Source organism: Puntigrus tetrazona, unplaced genomic scaffold, assembly GCF_018831695.1.
Source record: "Puntigrus tetrazona isolate hp1 unplaced genomic scaffold, ASM1883169v1 S000001156, whole genome shotgun sequence".
Classification (NCBI taxonomy): Eukaryota; Metazoa; Chordata; class Actinopteri; order Cypriniformes; family Cyprinidae; genus Puntigrus; species Puntigrus tetrazona.
Window position 1 is genome coordinate 85,410 of NW_025048742.1, and position 6,872 is coordinate 92,281.

The 6,872-nt window shown below is 45.8% G+C and overlaps 2 pseudogenes; both read right to left on the minus strand.

Moving 5' to 3' along the window:
* Positions 1–2,213: 2,213 nt before the first annotated feature.
* On the minus strand, positions 2,214–2,322 carry LOC122341185 (annotated as a pseudogene).
* Positions 2,323–2,601: 279 nt separating this feature from the next.
* Positions 2,602–2,720, minus strand: LOC122341184 (annotated as a pseudogene).
* Positions 2,721–6,872: the final 4,152 nt, after the last annotated feature.

The window sequence follows — 6,872 nt, forward strand, 5'->3', positions numbered from 1 at the left end:
TTTGCTCTTTTCAGTTTACGGAGAAAGTACAGGCGCTGATGGGCTTTTTTGGCCAGTGATGCGGTGTTGTGACTCCATGATAGGTCTTCAGATATGTGCACACACCCAGGAACTTGGTGCTGTTCACCCTCTCCACTACTACAGCACCGTCGATGATCAGCGGAGCATGCTGGGTGTGCGCTCTCCTGAAGTCCACAACAATCTCCTTTGTCTTCTCCACATTCAGGTGGAGATTGTTATCTTTGCACCACATGGCCAGCCTGCTCACTTCACTCCTGTAGGGTGTCTCATTGTTGTTGTTGATAAGACCCACCACAGTCGTGTCATCCGCAAACTTGATGAAGAGGTTAGAGCTGGATGATGGAGTACAGTCATGGGTCAGCAGAGTGAAAAGAAGGGGGCTCAGCACACATCCTTGGGGGGCCCCTGTGTTCATGATGATGGAGCTGGAGGAGTTGCTGCCAGCCCGAACTGCCTGAGGTCTCCCTGTCAGGAAGTCCAGCAGCCAGTTGCACAGGGAGGAGTTGAGCCCCAGCTGGCCCAGTTTATGGATGAGTTGCTGCGGGATTATGGTGTTGAATGCTGAACTGAAGTCGATGAACAGCATTCTGACATGTGAGTCTTTGGTTTCCAGGTGGGTGAGTGCTGAGTGGAGGGCAGTGGAGACGGCATCTTCTGTTGATCGGTTAGACCGATATGCAAACTGGTAGGGGTCCAGGGCAGGGGGGAGGACAGACTTGATGTGGTGCATGACTAGCCGGTCAAAGCACTTCATGAGGATGGGAGTGAGTGCGACCGGGCGGAAGTCATTGTAACAGGAGGGAGATGACTTTTTTGGTACCGGGATGATTGTGGTGGATTTAAGGCACGTGGGGACAACAGCCTGGCTCAGTGAGATGTTGAAGATGTCCGTGAGGACATCTGTGAGCTCAGCAGCACAGTCTCTCAGAACACGACCAGGGATGTTATCCGGGCCTGGGGCTTTGCGAGCATTTGTCCCTCTGAGACAGCGCCTCACACTATCAGGGGACAGTATCAACACCTGGTCACCAAGAGAAGGTGGTAGCTTCTGTGCTGGAGTGTTGTTGTCTGCCTCAAAGCGGGCGAAGAAGTTGTTCAGATGGTTCAGCAGAGAGGTGGAGCTATCACAGGTCCGTGGAGAGGGCTTGTAGTCTGTGATGGTTTGGATTCCTCGCCACAGGTTCCTGCTGTCTCTGCTGTCACTGAAACAGTCTGCAATCCTCCTGGAGTACTGTCTCTTGGCCAGTCTGATGCCCCGAGACAAGTTGGCCCTGGCAGTCCTTAGAGCCCACCTCGTCCCCAGCTCTGAAGGCAGTGTTCCTGGCCCTCAGGAGCCTTTTGACATCTCCTGTTAGCCAAGGTTTCTGATTGGCCCGTATGGTGATGGTTCTGGTGACAGTGACATCATCCATGCACTTCCTCATGTAGGACGTGACGGTCTCCGTGTACTCCTGGAGGTCAGTGATGTTGTTGTAGGTGGCTGCTTGCTTGAAGACACTCCAGTCTGTGGTGGAGAAGCAGTCCTGGAGTGCCTCTGTAGATCCCACAGGCCACACACGTACCTGCTTTGTAGCTGGTTTGGCCACTTTAATCAGTGGCCTGTATGCTGGCATTAGCATAACAGTGGTGTGGTCTGAGGCTCCAAGGTGGGGAGGGAGAGGGCTTTGTAGGCTCCTCTACGAGCAGTGTAAACATTGTCTAAAGTGTTGGTACCTCTTGTGGGAAAGTTGATGTGACCATGGAGTTGTGGAAGCACGCTCTTGGGGTTTGCGTGGTTGAAATCCCCAGCCAGGATGAGAAAGGCATCAGGGTGGGCTGTGTTCTGCTCGCTGATGAGCTGATAGAGTTCGTTCAGTGCCTCACTCCTGTTGTTGCTGGAGCCAGGAGGGATGTAGACTGCCACCAACAATATGGCACTAAATTCCCTCGGCAGGTAGAATGGCCGGCACTTGATGATCATAAGCTCCACCAATGGAGAGCAGTGTTTACAGACCACAACCGCATTACGGCACCAGGCATCACTGATGTAAACACAGAGTCCCCCGCCGCGAGTCTTCCCCCCCTCGACGAGCGCTCTGTCTGCCCGGTAGCACGTTAGCCGGGCTAGCTGAATTGCACAGTCCGGAACGCTGTCATTGAGCCATGTCTCCACAAACACAAAGACACTAGATAAGTAGTGAAGAAAACCAAAAAACTTACAGCACCTGGTATTCCTAGGCAGTCTCCCATCCAAGTACTAACCAGGCCCAACACTACTTAGCTTCTGAGATCAGACGTGAACAGGGTGGTATGGCCGTAAGCGAGAGCTGCTGCAAAAAGCCCTCTATTTTAAGGTGAGGCACACTAAGTGTCATCATACTAGACAGGTAATGAAAGAAATACAAAAAAAAATACTTCAAAATAAGGTATATTAAATATAAGAGCATTAGTTAATTACTTAAAAACAGGTAAACACTGTTTAAAGATCAGCTACTTTCAAGGCAATTGAATTAAATAAGCAGTGAGGGAAAGTAAAGAGCTGGTCAAATTTTGGCCACACTAAGGGCCAGTGTATTAGATAAGTAGTGAAGAAAACCAAAAAACTTACAGCACCTGGTATTCCTAGGGAGTCTACCATCCAAGCACTAACCAGACCCAACACTGCTTAGCTTCTGAGATCAGACGAGATCAGGCGTGAACAGGGTGGTATGGCCGTAAACGAGAGCTACTGCAAAAAGCCCCCTATTTTAAGGTGAGGCACACTAAGTGCCATCATACTAGATAATGAAATAAATACAAAAAGTACTTCAAAAAAGGTACAATAAAGATAAGAGCATTAGGTAAGTAGTTAAAAACAGGCAAACGCTGCTTAAAGATCAGCTACTTTAAAGTCAATTGAATTAAATAAGCAGTAAGGGAAAGCAAAGAGCTGGTCAAACTTTGGAGCCAGTGTATTAGATAAGTAGTGAAGAAAACCAAAATCTTACAGCACCTGGAAATCCTAGGTATTCTCCCATCCAAGTACTAACCAGGCCCAACACTGCTTAGCTTCTGAGATCAGGCGTGAACAGGGTGGTATGGCCGTGAGCGAAAGCTCCTGCAAAATGCCCCCTATTTTAAGGTGAGGCGCACTAAGTGCCATCAACTAGATAGAAAGAAAGAAATACAAAGAAAATAAATACTTCAAAAAAAGGCACATTAAAGAAAAGAGCGTCCATAAAAGATAAATCTACAGGCTAATCAGTAAAACATTATCTAAATGCCAATATATCATCCGAAATTGTTATATTAAAATCTAATATCACGAGCCATAACAAATAAATCACAACAGCATCGCAGTGCGTTTGTGAGCAGTTACCAAAATCTCTAATCTCACTGCTTCTCAGTGAGCTGCGCAGTCGTTGATAACTTTCGATTTCCTGGAGGTGAACATACAGTTGTTCTACAGACACTCTCGCTACAAAGTTGAATGCTGCCGATACACCAATCATCATTTTGAATATTTAATATCTATTCAGAATCTTTATAAAATGGTTAGTTCCTTTCCTGGATTCTGATTTGTCAGCAGCTGTGATTAATTCACGACACAGAACCATTGGGTGAAGCGGTTATTCATGCTGTGTATCACTGAGCCACACCCTTAGCAACGAGCAAGTCGTGTTGTTTAATCTAAGATGTAATAAGTTACTTTGAAGTAACTAATGTAATGTATTTTAAAAAAAACTTAAGCAAAATGTAAATACTTACAGGGCACTTAAAGGTTTCCATAAATAGTTCTCATGTCTGCATGACAAGTAGACAGTACCACTGAGCTTTCTACATTTCAGGATGAGAATTTTCAGAAACAGATTGCAAGCCCACTTTGTGTTTTCTTTATCTTACAAAATGAATACTGCTTGTAACTAATGGCACTAGGATTTATATCTATTTTATACATAGGCCAATGTGGTGTAGCACTCTAGCACTCATGTATCCAATGAAAACAGACTCTTTGTTTTGGAATAACTTTATTTTTGTTAGTAGTATTAGAGAAACAGTCACATGAAAGGTGCACATTTCATGCTGACTGTTTGTGTATTGTCTATGTTTCTTTAGGTGTGTTCGACTTGAAGCTGCGCTGCATCCACTGATTGGTGTGTGACATAAAAATAGTGTGAGAGCTTTTTAAGACCTGATGGTTCCAAGGGGCAAGGTAATGGGTGGGCAAGGTAATGGTGTGACCAAATCAGGGCGTTTTTACACAATGTTACTGACGTCATAGTGTAGGTTTAGGGGTAGGGTTAGGTCAGCGGGATCATTTTGATTGCTTGTTTGATTTTGAAATTGAGACACTTTTGGTCTGCAGAGGCCTCAGTCTTGATGGTTCCATATGATTGTATATACACTCTTGCGGTACTTTGATGTCACACACCTATCGGTGGATGCAGCGCCACTTCAAGTTGAAGGCTGTATCCAAAATCGCACTATAAGCGATATAAGCGGTGTCCGAAACCATAATGGAAGTTCTTGAGTGCACTCATTCAATCTCACAATGCAAGGCAAAAACGAGTGTACAACCAATGTACACCAAAAAGCCTAGAGAATTCCCATAATGCAGCGTGAGCGTTGCGCGCTGAATGAATTTCTGTGTTTTGCCAGAAGATGGCGGCCACAGCCATCAAATTCATTGAAAATTATGAATTTGTTTATTATTAATTAATTATTATGTATACATAATTTCCATGACAGAATTCAAGATAAATAATTTTATCTTATTACTGGACCTACCCATTTTACATGATTAGCAGCAAACAATCTACAGGTGCATCTCAATAAATTAGAATGTTATGGAAAAGTTTATTTCAGTAATTTAACTCAAACTGTGAAACTTATGTATTAAATAAATTAAATAAAGTGGTTCAAGTCTTTGGTTTGTGATAATTCTGGCTCACATTTAACAAAAAACCACCAATTCACTATCTCAACAAATTAGAGTATGGTGACATGCCAATCAGCTAATCAACTCAAAATACCTGCAAATGTTTCCTGAGCCTTTAAAGTGGTCTCTCAGTTTGGTTCACTAGCCTACACAATCATGGGGAAGACTGCTGATCTGATAGTTGTCAGGAGGGTAAGCCACAAACATTCATTGCCAAAGAAGCTGGCTTTTCAAGCCTATTAACAGAAAGTTGAGTGGAAGGAAAAGTGAGGAAGAAAAAGATGCACAACCAAGAGAACTGCAACTTCACAAGGAATAGACTGAGGCTGGGGTCATGGCATCAAGAGCCACCACACACAAATATGTCAAGGAATTTGGCTACAGTTGTCATATTCCTATTGTTAAGCCACTCCTGATCCACAGACAGTGTAAGAGGTGTCTTATCTGTAAGAGGTGGTCCAAAGTCCTCTTTTCTGATGAGAGCAAGTTTTGTATTTCATTTGGAAACCAAGATCTGTGAGTCTGGAGGAAGGGTGGAGAAGCTCATAGCCCAAGTTATGTTTCCACAGTTTGCCTTACTTTCTGTCTTCAGTTAATTGTCTTTCTGTGTTCAGGTGTGTTCAATTAATTGTCATTTATTTTCTGCTATATAAGTTCCTGTTTGTGCTATGTTAAATTGTCCAGTCTCGTCTATGTATGCTTGTGGTTCCAGTCTGTCTACCTGCCTGCCTATCTGTATTGCTATCTACTCTTAAAAAAAAAGAAAATTAAAGACTGTTAATAATGATATTCTCATCGAGTGCTCCTTCCCGCAACCACACCGTGACAGAAGACCAGACCTTAAAACACTTAATAAGTGTCCCTGTTTTCCTGATGCCTGACCCAAATTTCCTCATCCTCCTGCAAAGGGGTCACTCTCTTGAGGACTACACAGAGGATTTCATCGTCCTTACGAATGGCTTGCATTACCTGGACAGCTTCCTGAGCATAATTTACTTTCGTGGACGTAATACCTCCACTCAAGCAAAGTTGTCCGGGAATGGTCCTCAAGAGAGCGCTTATTCATTTGGGGCTGCTGGATCTACAAGAGGAGCTGGCCCCGTCCAGCCATCCTGAGTCCCCGCTGGCCCCGTCCAGCCATCCTGAGTCCCCGCTGGGCCGGTTCAGCCATCCTGAGTCCTTGCCTCAAGAGTGCCCTCCAGTGCCCACGCCCCCAGAGGGCCCTGAAGTGATCGTGTAGTCAGAGCACCCTCCAATGATCAGGCATAAAGATTAAGCACCCACCCACCCTTTTGAGTCTCCGCCTTGGTCTGTCATCGACCATCCGTCACTTCGGGATTCCACTCCTCCGGCTTTACCTCATCCCTCCAGTTCTGTCAGGCTCCTCCATCCTCCCGGCTACACCTTGCTCCTCTGTCGTTTTGGCTCCTCTGCGGTCTTCTGGAACCCCTGTTTCTGCATCGGTCGCCAGGGCCATTGGCATTGCCTCGGTCCTCCTGCTCCTTGGCATCACCCTGGCTCTTCGGCTCTCCGTCTTGGGCTCCTCCTCCACCTGCTCCGCTGCTGTCGGTCAGCCCCATGGAGTTGACATCCACTCCTCCTCCATGTCTCCTCCCTCCATCGGCTCCAGCGTGGGTCATCATCACAGGTGTGCTCTGGAGCCTATGGATCTCCTCCTGTCTCCTCCTTGGCTCCTTCCTCCCTCCATTCCTCCATAGAGTGTTTGTTGTCTCTGTTTGCCGACCCCCTGCTGGAGGTTTGCCCTCCACCAGAACCTCCTCCCAAGTTCCCATTCGCTCCACCCATTTCATTTTTAGTTGCAAGGACTCACTTTTCTGGGAGGGGGCGATATATTACGTATTTGGACTGTTTGTTGTTATTTTTCATGTCCCTTGTGCTCTGTTTGCCGTACTTTCTGTCTTCAGTTAATTGTGTGAATCGCCATAGACATACA